The sequence below is a fragment of the Emydura macquarii genome, unplaced genomic scaffold (genome assembly GCF_026122565.2).
Source record: "Emydura macquarii macquarii isolate MOO-44397 ecotype Brisbane River unplaced genomic scaffold, CSIRO-AGI_Emac_v2 contig_2676, whole genome shotgun sequence".
NCBI classification, from domain to species: Eukaryota; Metazoa; Chordata; order Testudines; family Chelidae; genus Emydura; species Emydura macquarii.
Window position 1 is genome coordinate 35,519,240 of NW_027132813.1, and position 21,525 is coordinate 35,540,764.

General features: G+C 40.4%; 1 long non-coding RNA gene across 2 annotated transcripts in view; it reads left to right on the top strand.

Moving 5' to 3' along the window:
* Positions 1-7,330: 7,330 nt before the first annotated feature.
* The window catches only part of LOC137164566 (uncharacterized), a 37,216-nt gene continuing 23,021 nt past the window's right edge, over positions 7,331-21,525 (top strand). For both annotated transcript variants that reach the window (XR_010923118.1, XR_010923119.1), the window contains exon 1: positions 7,331-7,510. This is a non-coding gene — a long non-coding RNA (uncharacterized lncRNA). The remainder of the gene's footprint in view (positions 7,511-21,525) is intronic.

Here is a 21,525-nt window from a genome sequence, read left to right on the forward strand (position 1 = left end):
TCTGCAATAATGGGGGGCCATAAAGAAATGTTTGGAATGAGAGTGAAAGTCTGATGCTAAGAAGAGATTTAAGGCATGGGGAAGGAGACTTCTTAGTGCCCTTCTTCTCCCCCTCCCCCCTTCCACACACACACACACACACATTTGATCATCCAGGCAGGGCCCAGGTACAATCTGGCCCATAATTTTTATCAGTGAACTGCTACTGCTAGAGAAAGGTACAGAGATCACAGAACTTTGATTTTCTGTAGGCCCTGTAAAAAAGTAGTTATTTTTTAAAACGTATTCATAATTCAAAAGCATTCTCTCCACATTTAATAAGTGTATAAAAAGTTTCTAATAATTGCAGCCCAATAAAATGTAGCTGGGGTACTTTTTATTTTGTATGACACTTTGACACCAACCAAACACATGAACAGCTAAAGCAGGCTTTAATCTATTTATCTACCTACCTACCTACAAATCCACAGAACCATTTATTACACTTGGGGTATGATTTTGAGCGCCATCAACTTTACATGAAGTTAATTAGCTGAAAGGTCCTGAGTATCCTAAGCTCACACTGCAGTCGATGGCTGTTGAAAGCCCTCAGAAGCTCATAGCAGCTGCACAGCACACTGCAGTATCAGGGCTTCATTCTCTTTCCAGACATCTCCATAGATATTTATATGGCGCTCAGTAACCGAGAACTTGAGTGCTTCATAAACAATTAATTTAGCCTCGTGCAACCTTTGTGAGGTAAGCATGCATTGTTATGCACTATGATCCTCATTTTACAGATAGAAAAGTGAAGTACAGAGTGACTTGCCCAAGGTCACACCGGAAGTGATGGTAAGCCAAGAATAAAACGCTCATCTCCTGAGGACCAACCCAACACATTCACCACAAGATCATCCTTTCCCCTTATGCAGTTCATTTGATTCTACACATTTCTCTTAAGAAACAAAAGTATTTTGAAGAGTATCTGAACATAGAACACTGATGTAAGTCTCTGGGCTTATCTACACTGTGGGCTCCGCAGCGTCAATGCAGCAGGATTGAGTGGGCGGGTCGTGTAGATCCACTCAATCAATGAGAGACAGGCTCTCCGGTTGACACCATTAGTCCATCCCCAAAAAGGAATAAGGCTGTGTCCCTCCCATCAATGCAGTGCCGTGTAGACGCCATGGCACATCAACGTAACTGCGTATCTCCTGTCAACTGCCAGCGGCAGTGTAGACCAACCCTCTGGTTTGGTGCATACGGTAGTTGGAGGCATAAGATCATCTGAATGGAAACATGCAGAGCCTCATTCGCTAAGGTCAATAAAATATACTGAAAGAGCAGAATGTTATTGTTTTATATACACATGCACACCCACCACGTATAGGCCCTGAAAATCTACATGCTACTGTAGTAGGTGAAACAACATCTTCTACAACATGATATTATGCCATTAAAGCTCATACTTGTACCATCTTCTGTACTGACTTATTGTAACCTTGAAAGGCAGTAAAATCCTGTCATTTCAAATGACCATGGAGCCAATCCTGCATTTGCGCCTTGAACCAAAGACCACTAGAGTCTTTCCATTGACTTCAGTGGGTTTCGCATTCGGCCCTTTTTTGAACATTCGGAACTCCCACACGGAGACATATGGATCAGACCTGCATATAACAAGTATCCATACAAAGGTCACCATTAAAAAGTCTGCATTTGCAGTGGATACCACACAGTGATCAGTGATTTCCTATTCTAGCTACAGGGGTAATTGTATCTCAGATATTGCTGAGTGATAACTGTTGGCTAGAGGTAACTTTTTTATGGAGATGACTGTGATGTAGGTTAATTGAATCCTTTTCCTTTTCACTTAGAGAAGTGGGTGAAACCTTTCCATTTATTTAATTATTTTTACTAGCAAGTGAAGAATTTGTTTCTCCAGTTTTTAGACCTGGAGATATTTTTACAAAAATTCCAGGTAGACATAATGTTGGTGAAAGTCCCATTAAACTAAAAAAAAAATCACTCTAATTTCTTCCTTCAGTATTAAAAAAGTCTCTTAAGGTTTTAATGTGTACCGTATATACTTAGTCTTAGAAGCCTGTTTTTCCTGGCACATACACACACATCCATTCTCTGACTTTCTGAATGGCCTTCTGTTGGTCTAATGTAAAGTTTGGCCAAAGAAAAAATGCTTTCAGACAAACACTTTTGTTTTTGGGGTGTGTTCGTCACAACACAAACCCACATCACCGTCTGGCAAAGGACACCAATCTTTACAACAAGGCAAACTAAAGCCCTGGTTCTGAATATCCCTGAAACTCATGTTTGAAATCAGGATGTGTGTATGGGCACATATTTTTTTGGTTTGAGCCCCTCAGGAATCCAATTGTGGCATAGCCCTTACAACCACTCTCCCATTCCCTGTTTAGTGTTGTCACTACAGGTCCCCAGGGCTCACATAGACTGCATGAGGCTGCGTGCCTTGTTCTTCAGGATTAAGTAGCGGGAAGGCTGGAAGAGGGTGGGTCGTTTGCTTGTTTCTGTTCAAACTAAACTTTACTGGGAGACAGATCAGAACAACTCCTGCCTTGGGAGCGAAGACGGGAATGGCACACACATTTGACCACATGGCATGGCACTCTCAGTCTTTACATTTCTCTGCACAGGCCTGTGTCTTGTAGCAAAAGGGAGTCTAAGTGTTTCACAAAGTTTAAAAATAAAGCACCTTCACCATGTTGCCTTTTCTCTATATGTGCAGAATATTTTGCACAGCTCTGGGTGCTGATGTGCCGCCAGTCATGCTGCTGGAATCCTATGTAGAGGAATACACAATTCTTCAAAGAGAATCTGATCAATCCTTTTCTTTGGTGCTCCTTTTATTTCTCTCTCTTTCTTTTTCACGATAATCCTGGATGTCACAGCTTCAGAGCTGAGGACTGTCATCTGTGGTCTGCCACTCTCATAGCCATGCCATGAATGACACTTTAGTTCTGTGTTAATTGCCCTGCTGCAGCTCAGCTATCAGCCAGCCCCTGTCTCCGATTTACTGATTGCAGACGCAACCTAAGCGAGTGAGCAGGCATGCAGAGGTCAGGGCTCAGAGGGGCCTAGTTCAAGGGCACAGACTGGTACAGACATATAAACAAGGGAATGGTATGTAAGCAATAAAGACACAAAGGTTAGGATCAGGGCTAGCAGTACAATAAACAGCTGTGATAACCCAGTTTGTTGATAGATAAAGAATTTACTGTAAAACCCTCAATGTGCAAGATACATTTTTTAACACTTTAAGGTTCACATAGCTTTAGACCCTCCTTTATTTTGTCTTCCATGTGCTCTGTAACTATCTGTGACCATCTTTAAATATGTATATATATATATATATATATATATATGTATAAATCAAGCTTAGGAAATGCACAGCCATCACACTAGCTAGAAATCTTTCCCATTAATGCCAGCCCCTCCAAAAATAACATTATACCATTTATTCAGTAGGAGATTAAGATTGCTGCTGCAACAAATTCAGAAAGGCAGGTATTCTAGTCCGTAATACCTCTGTTTCCTATTAATACAGCCATGTTTCGAGCAAGGAACTAATTTTTTCCAATTTAATTTTAATAAAAGTAAGTAGAGTAAATAAAATCTCATTAGAGCTCCAGTAAATTTTGCCCAGTGTATGTTTTTGCTAGTTTTATTTTTAAAATATATTTCAGACAGTAGCCAAGCATTTTGTAAAATTACTATCATGGTTCTTAACTGTCCTATGAGGCTCCCATCAGAAGTACAATATATTGTACTGTAACTATTGATCCAAATGGCTACATTTCTAAAACAGAAAATGATTGTGTAGTGAAAGCAGTGCAGAGGTGCAGTAAAATGCCCTCAAGTATATAAAGACATAAAGATTAAAGTCACCCTACAGATTCCCTTTAACTCCTTCAAATACACTGTGTAACGTGTTCTTTTAGGATAAATCAAAAACTTTGTACAAATTAACCTGACAAGTGCCAGTGTTCATAAATAAGATTGCTTCTCAGCAACAGGCAGATCAGGCAAAGTTTACTTTCCTTTAAATACATGCAAAGTCTGTTAATTAAATTCCCAGATGCCAAAGGAACATCTGAATATCTAGAAGCCAAAATAACACCCCAATATTTGTGAGACACAACACGTCTGGATAAGCAATTAAGACTTCAGTACACCGGATGTCCTAGAATGTTCTTACCAACAATTTTCAGTTCTGTGGTTTGTCTTCAACTTCATAAAGTTTAGAGGATCTCGGGAAAAAAAACACATAAAAAGACAGGTGAAGTCTGGTACATGCATCGGAATGTGATTTCTTAATTTTTATTTTTTAAATGACCTTAGTATTGCTAGTAGCATATATCTTAAATATGATTAGGAAAATATCATTTGACAGCAGGACAACTACATCCTCCTTTGCTCCTACGGTTTGCTTTCACATTTTGGGCTACTTTTTGGTAACAAAGTCCATTCCTGTCTTGAGTTTGCTGTAGTTCTATAGCTAGTCCCTGGGTCAGGGACTATCGCTTCTCATGCACTTGTACGGCACTCAGCACAACAAGGCCCTGATTCTGATTGGGGCTTTGGAATGCTATTGGAAGATGAATAATATCAGTTATGAATGAATATCAATAACTGGGAAAAATACATCTTAAACAGCATCAATTTATGACTGATCTATTTGGGGCCTGTTTCTCTTTCCATTGTATTAGATGATTAAATTCTCTATGTAAAATACTGGCCCCACCAATAAGGACACTTTCATTGACTCCAACTGGAGCAGGATTGGATTCTAAATAGATTAATCTTCAGGTAAAGGAACCTTTCATTTTCAGGTTCTGGCCTGTTCCTGCATCTTCCGTGAATGGGAATTTTGTATGTCCGTGGCCTTCGGGATCTCATTAATGAAGCTAATAAATGTTAGCAAAACATCTTTAGGAGTCAAATTCTGTCACTTTTCATCTTGTGCCAGAAGATGGATGAAGAAGCACTGTTATTGTAAGTCCATGGTCTGGCTGGTGCCTTGTCCATTCACAATCACCCTGAGTAGCATGAGTATTGTGCATAGGAAAGGAGTACATTTGTCTGGATCAGAGCATGTATTATTAATTATTATTTGTATTGTATTTGTAGCACCTAGACGTCCCAGACAAAAATCAGGACCGCTTTGTGCTAGGTGCTGTACACGCACAAAATGACCAGGTGGTTTCTGCCCCAAATTACTTATAGTCTAAGTTTATGATTGAAAAAATAGCTAGATAGAAGAAGAGGTAGATGGGGCAGATATTACACAAGGTAACAGTGAGAGGATTACAGTTAAAGGAATAAGCAGCAGTCACAGCACGCCAGCTGCCTCTCCATAGTCAAGTGTTTTGGGGGCATCATGACAGAGGTGAGTTTTAAGGAGAAGGATGTAATGGATTTTTATGGGGAACTCTTTCCATATCCATGGGAGAAAGTGTGATAGTGCTTGTTGGAAAAGTTGATTAACAGACAATAGAAGGCGACATGGTGGGTGGACCAAAGGCAAGCATTAATGGTTCCACATTATATAAGGGATGTTGAGTAGAATGGGGGCTAAAGCTGTGACAGGCCTAAAAAAATGAAGACAAGTATTTTCTGCTGGGTGTGGTGGGGAAGGGTTAGCCAATGCAGGGAAGCAAAGAGGGTGGGTAATGTGGCTGAAGCAATGAAATAAGAAGACTATATCTATATTAAAACCCATGAATTGTGCCTCTTGGTGCTTGACCTAAGAGCACACCACTTCAGTCCCAGCTGCAGAAAACTCTTTGTGGGCTTGAGGGAATTGAATCAGGCTAGAACAGGCCCCACTGGGCATGACTTCTGTCTGTCACTTTCCAGAAAATATGAAAGCACAGGTCAAAGGCAGAATTTGACCTACTGTGTTTAAACTCCACTGTATTTCAAAATGAAAGCATACATTACCCGCACATATCAAGATACTGTAATAATGAATTAGTATACAAAGAGCCTTCAGGTACTTCCCTAGAAGAGTCCTTAGAGAACCTAGGGAAAAAAACCCTCAAACTTTCCCACAATTCATTTGCAAAGATCCCTGGGACTGTAGATGCTCTGACCAGAGGAAGGAAATGTAAAAGCTTTCCAGTGAGGTCCTGTGGCATGCTTGTGTTCTTCTCACCTCTCTCACACATTCTTCAGCATTTCAGTGACTGACCCAGAGACAAACACAGGAAGAAGAAACAGACAGACCGGGCAAGATGCATCAAGGTCCTAGCATCAGTGTACTTCATTCCACACATCTATCTGAGAAATACATTGCTGGAGGGGGACCCTCGCTGGCCGCAGGAGGAATCATTAGTGCCTAAAGCTGCCCTCTCAACTACTATTTTCTCACTTAGAAGAAATGAAGAACTGAGAGGAAAAATTAAAAAGGATAAATACCTGGTTCTCACCTCCTCAAACATGTAATGTAGAGAAGGATTGTGTGTGTTTTAGCATGGAAATATTTCCCCCTTTTGAAATAAGCTGCCCTATGCTATTGTGTGGTTATTATTTGGGAATTCAGATTTGCTGCCTGGCTGAGAAAGCCAGGAGGAAATATAGATGTGCACAAATGACATAATTTCATGCTGTGTGTGAACCCACCCTGTAAAGCACTTTTGAGTAGCTAAGCAATTTACATCTAATAGCAAAGTGTTTTTTAATCAGTCAGATCAATTTGTGAAGAATTGGTACATTAGGTGTAACCATATAGCAGAGATCCTTATAGCAAAGGTTTAGAAGTAATTGCTCCCTGACCCAATGAACAGTGTATTACTATAGAAGTTTGTATTCTATTAAGAGTTAATAAGTGACCAAGATCTAGACTAATACACTGTCAGGGTTCATTATCATTACAGGTTCTTGCTATTTTTCCAGTGCCTTTTGCTCTGCCCTTCTTGCTACGTATGGAAAACCTATATCAAGATGGTTGTCATGGCAATGAAAAGATTTGCATGTGTCTTATCTATCTATTTAAATACCTTCTTATGGTTTATAACTACCATAATACATCCCTCCAGCCCTGCTCATTGCTAATTTAGAGCTAGCCTAGTGTGTCTGAGGTCAGCGATACCATCTCAAGCATGTTGTCTAGACAACTCTGAAGCCACTGTCCATGGGGTAATTGTTTTATGCAAATAAAAAAGTACAATGGTGACATGTTCATCCACTACCAGCGCAATCTGATTGAGCCACATTGGGCTGTATGCAGAGAATTCGTAATCATGCACCCTGTGCAGATGTTTGTTCCTGCATTAGGCAACTACCTGGCTGCACTTTGGAGGGGTGAAAAAACTGATCATTTTTTGGTCATGTCTCTAATGTAGATATTGTACTACCTGTCTGGTGCATGATACAAAAATGGAACTGCAAAATCCATTACAAAATTAGTTTGCACTGAAATTATTCAATAAATTTAAGACAGCCTTCTAAAATTCTACTCGACCACTTGCCTGGGGTGATTCATTTATTCTGATGGGTGAGTAAAACAGCTTTCTTTCCCCTGCTCTTCCACTCCCCCCCAATTATCATTATCTTCATGATAAGGATATGTGAGCAGATTTTGTGCCTGGGCTGGTAAGTTTTCAAGACAATTTTGTAAGGGTGATTTCAATATGTTTGGTTAAAATTATTCAAGCTGTATATCTGTCACAATTCTTAGCTCTTCCTTTCTCTTATGTCTTTATTCATATATTTCAGCCATTCAACTCCACTGAAATATATTGGGCTAGGTGAGGTTTTTGAAGAGAGAGAGTGGAAAACATTTTGCTAATGGAATAAGAAGTGTTGCTCCTCAACAGAGAAGGTTGCATGTGTATTACTCTGTTGCTTTCTTTTTTTCTTTTACCTTCCTCTCCTTAAGGAGTTTGTGATTTGCTGCTGTATTCAAATAGCAGCCAAGGTAAATGTGGCTATTACTGCATAAATCCATCACGCACACAAAACAGTGTGCAGTCTGAGAACATGAAAAGAGATAACAACAACAACAACAAATAACGACCTCCCAAATCCTAAAAATGACTACATAGAAAAATGAGACCAGTTCACTCCTGCTTGATCTTGTTAGTTCAGGGCTTTGGCTTTGTTAGGACTTCCCTTGATAAAAGCCACTTTTAAAGGTACTTTAAGAGCTACTCAGATGCATTTTATGACAAATTGTATCTTGATGCTCACAGAGATTAAAAAAAATACTGAGGATACACAGTAGTTTGGTAATGGACTGATTTGCTATCTGCTTTTGAATTTCTTGACCATGCTTGCAAGCAAAAGATTTTATTTTTTGATAATTTATATCATTATTCATAGTCTTAGGAAAAGCTAACCTGTTCTTGTGGTAGCAAATCATGAACCATTTACCCTGACAATACAGTTAGACAGTGTTTATATGTAGGACTACAATCACTGACTAATCCGTAAAGGGTAGATTTTCTATTGAATTTCAATAGCTCATCTACTTCAGGCTGTTGTGAACTTTCTAAAGATGCGTTTTCATTTATAATAGCAGATCTTGGAGTGTGGTAATCTGGAATTGAAGTTTCAGTGACAGATTTATTCAACTAGCACTTTGCATGAGGCATTGCTGCAAACATTATTTAAAATAATACATACATAAAACTGACAAAACCTTCCAAAGATAATTTCTGCAATTTAGTAAACTAAGGATTTCAAGTCAAGCATCAGTTTCCGGGTGTTTTTCATAATGGATTTCACAGCAGATGACCTGACAGCTAATCTCATGATCTGAATCACGCTTTGCAGAATATATACAAACAAACCCCCTCAAATTCTCAAAGGATCATACTGCTTTCACATGACATGTCTGCAAGTTAGCGCTGCAAATGTCCAGAGGTCCAGACTGACCTCTTGACCTCCCGTCTGGGAAACATTCCTACTCCAGGCAGCTCATTCTTGACAACAAACAGAGCAAGACCACTGGGCACATTTTGAAAAGGAAAAAGAGAACAGCTATGAATGGAGTGTGTCTGGTACAACAATGACAGACAATGAGTGTGAATAGGATTGCAAACTGTGCTCCTGCTAAAAGAGCTGGGAGCATCTTCCTTGCTTCCCTCCCCCATTGCATCATACATCCATCCCCATGCCTTTTCAATATTTTTCCCTTTTACAAATATATTAAATACTTGAGCCATCTCAAATATCAAACCAATTTTCAAGTCACTTTAATTTAAGAATGGAAATACAAGTGCTCACACTGTCAATAATTATATGAGTTCTCAGACCTGTCTCCTCCCTCCCCCAGACCTACTTTGTGTTTAAATAATGTTACAAATGGTGACTACAACAAAAACCAGGAAATGCAAAATTGAGGCTTCATTTACGCAGCTGGAAGAGAGTGGGAGCAATGGCGCCGCGCAACAGTGTCTACTATTACTAATACATACTAAAAAGTATGATCAGTACAGTAATAAAAAACCCCAAAATGTTTGAATTTCCTGGCCCTCGTTGATAAGCGGCAGAAACTTAGCATTATTTAAAGGCAGGATTTGGGTCTGAATTTCTCATTTAAAAAAACAAAAAAAAAAGAAACCATGGGTTTACCCAATATATAGTTCTTCTTCCAAATACCTATACTAAGGCAATATTTTACTGTGTAGTGAGGATTGGATGAATACAACACATAAGAATTTTTATAGCACATACCCAAATTCTGATCACATTTATACTGTTCTAAATCCAGAGTAATCCTTCTGAAGCCAGTGGAGGAATCCCAGATTTATACTGGAGATGCTAAGATCAGTATTAGACCCACTGTATTTAAGTAGTTTGGAAGCATTTGGGGACACTTCTCATACAAATATTGCCATTCTTTCTGATCTGAGAGAGCTTAATATCTCCTTGAGAACCATTAAGGCAACATCAAGTAGAAAACATATTTTGGTACAAATACTGAACTTGAAAATGTGCCATAGTTGTCAAAAAAGGTTTGGAGCTTCACTTACAAGCTCCCCTCTAGGGCACAGTAAAGCAAAGTGGAACAAAATGGGGAAGAAATGGGGTTTTTCTCCATAGCATGCATCCTTCTGGCCTGACCATGGAGAAGTCTGTATGAGGATCTAAAGGGGCTTTTCTGGGCTTGGACAGAGGAAGATGCCTGGAGTGGCAGGCCAGTGGCATGCAACACTGGATGTAGCGAGCGTGTCTATGCAGAGTGTGGATTTCCCAGATGGTGAAACCAGCAGTAACTTCCGTTCTACACCTGACCTTTCTGAAAACGGTAGTAGGGTGCAGGTTGGCAGCTAGAGCCAATTGCAGCATGGTTGTAGTGGGGAACCTGCTGCTAATAAGTGGAAAAGACTTTCAGGGGAAGAAATCAGGGTCCATGAATTCAGAACACCTTTCACATTAGGTCAACTGATTTGATTAGCATTCTCCTATGAAGAAAAGTGTCTTTCATGACTGGCACATTATCCTCCCATGGGTTTATTTCTGAAAGAATAACATGTCAGCCATATTTTGGATCATTTGTAGATAGTGTATGTTGGACCTGACATCCAGAAGGACCTCTTCAGATCCCTTGCAGTCAAATGCACTAATCCAGCTAAAAAATTATAGGCCATGTTCATAGCAGTACATCAGGATATGCTCAGGTTCATAGTGAATCACAGTTTCAAATTAAATACGTCAGTTTGTTTATAAGAGAAAAATCCGGACAAAATACACAAATGCAGTTAGTGCATATTGTGTCTAGTTTGAAAGTGATGGGCTCGTTGGATTATTTGTTTAGTTTTATCTGTAAAAACATGTTAAGGGCCAGGTCCCTTGCTGTAGCTGCTTTGCAATATTTCAGCTGATCATAACTGCCATAAAGCCAGTTTAAGCTGCTAATTGAGGATTTCCTTGTGCAGGAGGATTCCCAGGTGGTGTGAGACTGCTTCCTGCGAGCGCGGGCACACACACACACCGGTGTAAGGGTGTGGCTAGGCAAAAGGGAGCATGGCCTGGAAGCTGTTATGTCCAGCTGAGTCTTGTTTGTCAGAAAATCCCCTTGGGATCATAAGTGTGAGATAAAGTAGGCTTAGGCTGCTTCAACTTATGCACTGGGTTGGCCCCAGTTCAGGGGTGTAAAGGTGGCTTAAAAGTTCCTTTTCTTCCCCTCACAGCTGGGTAAACCCTGTGGGTATTATGGGCAGAGCAGAGAATCTGTCCCTAAAGCTGTCACTCTCTGAGGGAAGATGGGATGTTTACGCTTGTGTGACTTTAAAATGACAAAAATATATAAGATACAAAGGTTAAAATAAAAATATCTTTTTACCCAGAGATCTGAGGGGGAGATTTTTAAAGGTCTGGTTCCCAACTGAAACTGAGTGAGATTCAGCCAAGAAGAGCACGACTCTTATTATGAGGTGTAAAGAAAACCACTAAGATAATAGAGAATTTCAAACTTATAATGTTTCCTGAATAGGAAAAAAACAGTGGGTGGAGTTATTTATGTTTTAGACACATGTTATGAATTATTAATTATTATTATTATTATTATTATTATTATTATTTATTTGATGAGAACTGATAGCACAGAACACAGAGAAAGACACAGAGCAAAGTAGTGTGCTCATAGTTAAATACCTACAGTAATCAAATACAGCCTGAGATATGCTGAGTACCCATGCACTCCAATTATCAGTCTTTTATATTAGACTCAGGGCTGTGTCCATATGCTGAATACAACATTTTAATAAAGGTGTTGCCATAACATTTTAACTGGCAATCCTTGCATATTAATAGTCTATAATTACTAATACATTCCGAAAAGCATGATCAGTTGTACCATTTTTAGCAGCAATAAAAAAATCCCAAACGACTGTTTGTTGTTATGTAGTCTTTATTTCTCCCTTCCATCCCCTCTGCCCCCCACGATTCAAAGATTAGCACATTGATCCCTTCATCTTATTTCCAAGCAGATCCTGGCAAGAGGGCAGTATGCACATTTAAATGCTCCCTGATCAGCCTGGCAGGAAAACTGCATCCAAAACAGGCACCACACAACAGTCTCAGACAAACACATCCAGCAGTCACCTCTCCTCACACCAGAATGAAAAAAACCAACAACAAAAAAGAGAAACAAACAACCACCCTACCCACCTTGTAACCATTTAAGTTTTTGTCTCATTACGCCTTTTAGTGTGACTAAGTAAATCCAAATAACTGGATAGTAATGAATTATAAATGGAACAAAAATGAGTGTACTATTAATACTACTCCCAGAAGGGGATAAAAGGGATCAGCAATTTTATCCCATGGTGCAACTGAGAACTGACAGACAGACTGGGCTGACATTCGGAGGCCACACTGTTTTCATAAGGGAAAGAAAAAAAAATCCCTTATCGACGTGAAGTGATATTTTAACCACTCTTGTAGACTTATGTTTCAGAGACTGTCTACAGCCCTGCACACCACATTTTGTTCCAGGAGAGCAGGGCGTTTTTGAATAATATAATAGCTTGTAAGAGGCACAGTCCTAAAATGGAAATGTGGGATGTTAAAACGATGGTTAACTCTGCGAACAAATGATCTCTTCTTTAAGTCATATGAAATATGCCCATATAAAATAGGGAGTAAACAAAATTCTGTACTTAACAATCTCCAGGCTCTTCAGCTTTCCCACAGAACTGACCCCTATAACTGTAACAGAGCGATATGGATGAATAACAAAGCTCTGCAGAAAAAGTACAGATTGACCCAGCCGTGACCTTCCTGAAGCCAGGTGCAGCAGGGACACACATAGTCTGGCACATTCCACTTTGGTAAAGAGCTGATAAAGTCCCATCTAGCCCAGTGCTTTCATTCTGGCAGGAATTCCAGGAGATAAGAAGAGTATTTGCTACGTTATTTACTAATAGCAATTTGAAAAAAGAAAAGCAGCCCAGTGTATTCTGCTTGGAGCTAGGGAGCCATGTTCTCCCTCACCCTATCCTCAAGGAGATCGCTGCTGATCATCCCTGATTTTTTTTAATTCCTCACACAGGGTCTGATCCTGTGAGGTGCTTTGCATCAGCCACTCCTGTTGCATTGAGCCCCAGTTCAGGAGTTCACGTCAAAACACACTGTAGTCAGTCCATCCCTGTTCAGGACAGCACCGAAGGAAGTGCTTAACTTTAAAGGCATGCTTAAATTCAAATTAACTTCAAAGCAACTTAAAACAGGGGCTTAAGCTCTTTTGTGAATGGGGATACACTCCTGAATGGGAATCTTGCCCTGCACCCGTCAGGATCAGGCCCTAAGAGCAGAAGTTAATTTCAGGAACGGACACTTGTCACATTGCAATTAAAGGAAAAAGCTTCCAAAGGTGCAGGATAGGGCCTTGATCATACGAAGGACATCGTCAACTTGAAGTCTAGTAAATTACTGAACGGGATTACAATTAGTTTCAGGTACTCTTCCTAGCCCTGAGTCTCTTTGCCAATCTGTATTGCTTTACAATTAGATTTTTCAAAGGCTTTTCTCCACACACACCCCTGCTTGCTGTGTGAAAAACCCACATAAACCACAGGTAAAACTGACTAACTCACTGACTGCAAAGGGGAACTGTGCTGGAAACTGCACAAAGTAAATGAGCTGAAGAAAGAGAGAGAAATATTTGTTTTCCTCTAACATCCTAGTAATATTCAGTGTCACCGTAACAACAGGTAAAAAGAATTTCAGAGAAAAACTGTGTCGTAAAACATTATGTCTAAGGGTTTGATCCTGCTCCATTTAGGTCAAATGGGAGTTTTCCATTGTTTTGAATGGGAGCGAGATCAAGCCCTAAGAGTGTTAAATTGAAAGCATCTTTTTAAAGTCATGAAAGCTGCAGGCCAAGATTTCCAAAAGTGACTAGCGATTTGGGAGGCCTCAATTTTTGTCATGAGATATCTGGAAGGGGCCTGCTTTTCAGAGGCTGGTCCTTAGCCTTTTCTGAAAACCAGGCCCTTTTAACAGTGTCTCTACTTGGGCACCAAAAATCACTAGTCTTTTTTGAAAATCTTGGCTCTGGGATTTGGGGAAGGGAACAAGTGGCGATCCATAACAAAAAGAACTAATGACTCTGCTTTGATTAAGGTAACGCTCATAAATTTACATATCTTTCCCCGTTTGTATTTCACTCTGTGGTGAACATACTACAAATAAATCTGTTCTCGGATTAAATAAACCCCAAACCATCCAAGGAACAAACATATTCCAATTGCCATCTCCAAAGGAAACAGGGAGTCAAATAAACATCCCCAGAAATCTGGTGAATGGAGTTTGATTCTTATTAGTGTTTTATGCAAAAAGGAAGAAAAACTGAGATGGAGAAGGCCCTCTGCCTCCAACTCCCTCAGTGACACTCAATACTGTGTTTACTTTTGTGATTAAGTAATTATTCACTCTTACCACAGTTTATTCACATAAAACAAGGAAGCACTATTTCTTCTACCTGAGCCACAAATAAAACTGCACCAGTTTGTGAGAAGTACTAATCCACAGTTTTGCACTTCACAACTCACATCCCACAGTTCATCTGAATATTAACAAGTCACTTCACTCAAAACAACATGCTGGCCAATGAGAATCAGACAGACATGGATGCTGCATGATTTTAGTTTCATCTGCGTTGAAACTGGATGGCAGCACAGTCTTCCAGCAGGGTGAAATGCTGATGAGGAGAGCAGCCAAAAACCCTCACCCAAGAGATGGAACACTGCAGCAGCATGCAAGGGCACCAGGGTTGTATAATTTTTGGTGGTGCTGGGAGCAGCTCCTGGCCAGGGCGCTGGGCCCACATGGGAAATGGGGGAAGGGGCAGAGCCGGGAGGGGGGAGCGGCCGCTGCTGTGTTGCACTGCTTGGGGGCAGGGCTGGAGTGGCTCCTGGTTAACCACTGAGTATGTCAAGGGAGGGAGGCAGAATGGCCGGCTTGCCCTGAGGGCTGCTGCATTCTGCACCTGCACGGCCAAACGCCACTGGAGGCTCTGCGTCCGGCCCCCCAGCACTTGCTAGCAGCACAGAAATAGTGGTGGAGCCGGGCCCACCATCCTCAATATTGGTGGAGCCCAGACACCACGGGCCTATATAACTCGCTACCTATGGCAACATGTCCTCCTTTTACTGGCCCAATGACCAAGAAGTACAAAGCTTGTCTCAAACTCACAACTCCTGGGTTCACCGCACAGACCTCTTTATCAGGAGCCAGCTTGCTGGTCTCCTGTAACATTTTCATCTGTGACCTTTCCAGGCCCCCGCCCCAGCTTTTTATGATAAGATGAATCTTCCTTAACTGTCAGGAGCTGCTCTCTTTAGCATGTTATGCTTCGTGTTTAAGGCATGAGTACATGTTCAGTTGTGAACATGCTGAATTTTAAGCAGCTGTAGTTAGTTGCAGGGGAAGGAAAGGGTGAAGAGATTTAATAGGGCATGTTTAGTCTATGGAAGGCTACCTTTAATGGTCTGAGATCAGTTATGTGCCTGAATTGTACCCTTCTGTGCATTTTGACTCCAGGACCCCATTGACTTTCCTGGGAGTCCCTTGCATGAATGACGGTGGGACATGGCTCTGAGAGATCGGCAGCTACAGGAGGAGACGGACAACGTACAAGGAAACACACAGGGAAATATTTGCAGCCTGATTAGCAGTGGGGCCAATCTCTATTCCCAGGCAAAGCCTGCATAATTGAGCTGAGTGCCAGGGAGAGCTGAGGGGGCTGATGAGGAAATTATCCTCACCCTTAGGCTGTGATCAGCAGTAGAGCTGTTCCACAGCTGCCATGCTCCCACTCCTCCAGGCTGCTTATTTACAGCCTTTGACTCCCTCCTAAAGATCTCTGCCTACAGTGCCCCTTCTTCCCACTCTGCACAGGGTTTGCTGACAAGGTCCACCATGACCTATTTTCTCTTCACTCCCTCTCGGTCTTCTCCTCTTTCCTTCCAACAACCTCTTCTGTTTCTGTCCTGTCACTGACAAGTGTTCTCCATATCTCAAACCCCTTCACCTGTCCTTGTTCGCCTCCCTTCTGAGTTCCTAAGCTCCCTCAGGTCCACCTTCACCCCCCTCCCTTACCCTCTCACTCTCCTCTGGTTCTTCCTTATCACAATACAAGCATGCTTTGATCTTCCCCATCTCCAGAAAGATTCCTTTTTAAGCCTCTTTGTCTGTCCATTTAGTGCCTCATTTTCCTTCTTCCTTTCAATTTCCAATTCACTAAACCTCGAATTCCTCTTCTCTTGCTCCATCCTCAACTCCTTCCTTATGTCCTCTCTGCTCCACTGAAATTGCTCTCACTAAGATCTTTAATGACTTCTTCCCAGCAAAATGCCAGAGACTCTATTCTGGCTTCAGTCCCTTCAACTTCTCTGTTGTTTCTGTCGATCTATATTTCCTTCTCCCCATCTTATCCTTTCCATGACTCTCCATGACTCAACCGTGTCTTCATCCTCCTCCCATCTCTTTGATCATTCCTTCAGCAGCAATTTCAGTGTGTCCTCCTCCTCTTCTAGCCACGGTTAGACACTAGCTGTCCTTCCTGTGTCAGTTATTTTCAAAACTTGCCAAATACACATGTTCATATCTTTAAAAGCGATGAACTGATTTTCTTCAATCTTGACCTTTTTTGAAGCTCTCATTGAGATCTAAAAGTAAAGCCACATTAGAAAAAAATCAGTTCAGTAATTATAAAGTTATGGTGATTTAAACTTGACAAGCCCTAGGGCCACGTTAACTTATGTGTGCTAAAGGCTTAGTTCAACTCCCATTGACCAAGATTTTGTAATGGTACATGTAGGGGCATGGCAGTACTGACAGATATAAGTCATCTTTTGGTCAGCTAGTGCATGATAAACATCCTTAGGCAGTACTAGTTGGCCTTGGTTAATGGTTCCTTTCCACGCCGTCTTGCCTCTGTTCGTCTTCTCTTCTAGTCCAAAACAGGGGTTTTACTTACAGTGGAAGTGAGCATAAGGTGTGTCTATTATATGTAATTATGTTTAGCCTCTGTATTACTGTAACACATGAGACCTAAGTTCTGCTTTATTTCAGGATTCTTCTCCACCCTCCTGACCAGGCCAATGAGGATAGGGATTTGGTTCTGTTGTAGGAGGAAGTGCACAGTGATTGACACTCTGTTGCTAAAGAAGTAGCTACTTGATTATCTAGGTCCATATGTGAAGCCCTAGATAGAGTCCCAGTGACTACAATTGACTTTCTTTAGATCAATAGTATTGCTGGTAGCATTGGAGAAAGTTACTTGTGTGAATTGGAAGGGTGATGTGGCAACCACCTTATGAAAGAGGAGAAAGCAATGGCAGGACTCTTCAGGATAAATCCGTAGGCATTATCCATGATTGAGGTCTCAGAGAGCCCAGTAAAAATAAATACCAGAAGACTGGTGAGTATGCAGAGATTCAGGAGTGCCCTCGCTTCCCTACCTTTGTACTGAATTTATTTTGTCAAGACTGATGGAATTCCCCCAAAGAAATGCCAACATGGCAACATGTATTTTGATATATATTTTGAGAAGTCTTGATGATATTGAATAGTGCCATAAAACTCAATACAGTATTTAACATGTTTTGTGCCCTGCCAGCAGATCTGAGTGAGTAATTAATTCAGGATCATGTATCCAAGGTATCCAATCCTTTTTCCTGTGTGTCAGTTGTCTGCAAGCAGTTTACAGGTTTCTAACATTTATTTGTTCTTTAAAATTATTCTGTGAATAGTGTGCACAAAATGTTTGTAAGTCTATAGAGCAGATTCTTCATAAGCAGTTTGTTGTGAGATGTTGATATCTGAGCTGTGCCAGTTTGTTTTGATTGGACATATACGTTTCTGTTGCTGCTTCCCAACGGAATGGGCTAAAATCTAGTAAGCACATTCATGTTAATGAATTTAAAATTTGCTTTCTGCAAAGAGTGTTAATATTTGCTTAAAGTTTTCTATTTCTGCCAATATGCCTGCCACTGAACTTGTGTGTGAAAAGGAAAAAGGGGTCCAAACTGAACTGAAGCAGATTTATTTATTTATGCTGGTGCATATTTGCAGATTTTTTAAAAGATATTTGCCCAACCCTAATTGTCAGGTTATGTCTGCTCAGGTCATGGAAGAGTGGGTCAAAAATTACTAGAAAAAAATTGTTTTAGGATGATATTTCAATTACAATTTAAAGAGGCCCACCATATCTTGGGATCTGTCTGCAATATATAATATAATATTGCATTCCCCATTGCCTCGAGCATGGGTAGCAAGGGAGTATTCCAGTAATTATATCAAATCCCTAGTGCATTTTGAAGTAAACTATGTAAAATAACAAATTTTAATAGCATGTCATTCTTCCATCTCCTAAATATAAATGAATACATTGTGGAGATGCTACAGGGATGCTTGCTCAACCCAGTGCACTGGGAGTTACATGCCCAGTGTCTACTTTATTTAACAGGAGTTATACATGTAACTTCCTGCCCACTGTATGAATGTGTGGCCTTTTATTCCTGCCACTCACATTAAGGTCAAGTTCCTGAATCAGTCCAAATAGCTCTTATTTATTACTCCGCCCTGCACTCAAACAAAATAGCATTTTTAACATAAATTGAATATAAAATGCCAAGCATGAACTTAAGCCCCCAAATTGTAGCTTTAAATTTGTTTGGTGAAAATGTTGCCTTTGAGAAAAAAATTTGAAAGAGAGAAAATAAATGTGGACTCAAATGTCTTCTACTGGCTGTGAAAGTTGTAAGAAGTATTCTTATAAAATACAGATTCTCATAGAGGACTTCAAAGCAATTAAAATAACATTAGAATTTTTCATAACTTTACAATGTTTATCTGTCTTATAAAATCATACAAATTATTGAAAAGTTATTTGTATTAAGATTACAAACTACGCAGATAATTTGCATGATTTAGAGGCTGTAGCCACAAACGGTGAGTAAGCTAACTGAACCATGGTTTACTATATTGGCATCTAGAGCTGTGACAACTAGCCTATAGCCATATACTTTGCTGACAAATGTTAGCTTAAAGTGATACAGAAGTAGCATTTTTTTTAACTACATCAAGTGTGCAGTGACACTAAAAATTAGTTTCCACAAACTGACAAATAGCTACTATATAAGTTGGGATAAAGGCAAATGAGTTTAAGTGGAAAAAACCAGAACCTTAGGTATATGTGGGTTAGGCAGTTTATGTGCCAAAGCCTCTGCCTATTGTGCTGACCAATATGCTGACCAGTATTGTCTCATTGTTTACTTGTACGCCCCTGCTTGTCTGTGTATATATATACACAAACACACATTGTCTTTTGTCTTATACTTTGATTGTAAGGCAGGAACCATCTTTTTGTACAGCACCTAGCACAATGGGGTCCTGGTCCAGGATTAAGACTTCTAGGTGTGATGATGATGATGATAACAACACACATACAATACTTAGACATGGATATAGAATCCAAACATGACTGGAATGTACACATTTCTGGGTTTCAATTTGGAAAAAAATAATAGCTGCAGCTATGACGCTGTAGCATCACAGTTCACTGTAAGAACTCCACCAACCCGAGCGATGGTAGCTATGTCAACAGAAGCATTCTTCCATCGACCTAGTTGTGTCTACACTGAGGGTTATGTCAACATAGCTACAGTGCTCAGGCATGTGAATTTTTCATTACATTTACTATATTCACATAAAGGTAACTTACATGCACTTTAAAGCTACTTCCCACTGGCAGGGCGAATTCCTGGCCTCGTTGAAGTCAATGGCAAAATTCCAACTGTCAGGATTTCACCCCCAGAGTGGTATAAAGGGGACTTAGTATGGGAATAAGGGAAGCACATGCAAAAACTGCTTAACTCCTGTGTCTTGTGTACCGCACCAAGGGAATATTTCAGATCTCTTGCTTACTGCCTTACTCTGTGAGAGATATTTGAAACAAAGCCTTGAACACAAGCTACCGGCATTATCTGTACCTTATTCTTTCTTTTGGGGCCTGATCCTAAAGACTTTAGTCATGCAGAACTCCCATTTCAAATGATACATTGGAGTTCTTTGATAAGGACATGTGAAATTACCATGGAGAAGCATCTGAAGCTGTAGGGCAGTACCATGAAAACTCAGGTAGATGTAGTGCCTAACTCCTAAGGAAAACTAAGGGCAGGGAATAGGTAAATGGAAGTCTATTTTCAAGCCTCCTATAGGTCTCTTTGAGTCTGTTCAGCATAATAAGTAGAACTCCAGTAGAAGTAGGAGGAGACTTTCTCTCAGAGAAGACCTTCAAGGTTACTACTTCTTTGCTGTATTTCAAAGATAGTAAAAGGCACAGTTGGTGGGAAAGTGTTTGATTGCATCCACCTAGAAATCTTAGGTGATGTTAAAAAAAACCAAAACCTTTCTCAATGCTTCTAATGGGCTTCAGGTTGTTTGCAGATTGCAGACAACTGCCAATTTGAAGGGAGTATAAATCTGCCATGCTGTAGCTTGCAGCCAGTCATGGGCATCATTCATTAACCTCAAATCACAACTCTGAAAAAGAAAGTAGGCCCAATTCATCCACATCCAGCAGAGGTGCACCAGGAATGAATCCAGCCCAACTGGATTTTCTTTCACCAATGTCTTATTCTGCAAAGTAATTGCAAGACAGATGTCATGTTTAATGGAGGGAAGAGAAAGAGAAATGTTCAGAAGCAAAATGGTCAGGAAGAAAGAGGAAAGGGGCCGTGGGTACAGGGAAGGATATTTCTTTTAAAGCACCTCAGGAAGTTATGTTGCTTTAAATCCCTCAGCTTTGGCTCGCTGAAGAAGCACACATTTCACTTTATCATGTAAAGGAAAGAATAAATTGAGTACCATAAATCGGAGTTGTGCTTATAGTTAAGGTGCTGTTTATCTGGCTGATATTTAGACTGACCTTTGCTGGGTTATGGAGTTTGTCTGTCTGCAAATCCTCAGATCTCAAACAGAGAACACTCTGCTGAGAACCAACTGACCCGGAGGGAGATGAAATATTATCTTCTTCACTGTATACAACTTCTTCTCTGGGAGCCTCACTGCTACTGCAGCTTTGTTTTTAGACTTTCACAAGGTGACGTACTTATCTGCCTTCAACACATTCCTGACAGGTTTCACCCCGGGGTGCCCACTGTCCTAAGTTCGAAAGGTTTGTCCCTTTACTTTGAGCCAGTTTCACATTTCATGTTCTGACAGTTCAAGGGACTCCTGCGTGTTTGATCAGCAAATACAAAAAACAGCCAATCCTAACCACATACAAAGTTATATCCTAATTTATCCTTAAATTCACTCCTTCCTATTCTCTTCTCATTCACATGTTATGCCATGATACAGGTTGCAGAATCTGGACAGTTCTCCACCTAAGGAAATGTCAAGCCATCTTGCTTTGATCTCACATCTTATTTACATTGTAGTTTGCTGACATGGATGTTTTTCAAGCATTATTTTTTTTAATTTGTTTTTAATATACTATTTATTGAAGTGTGAGAGCAGCACTGAGTAGGACAAACTCAGATGGCAAAGCTG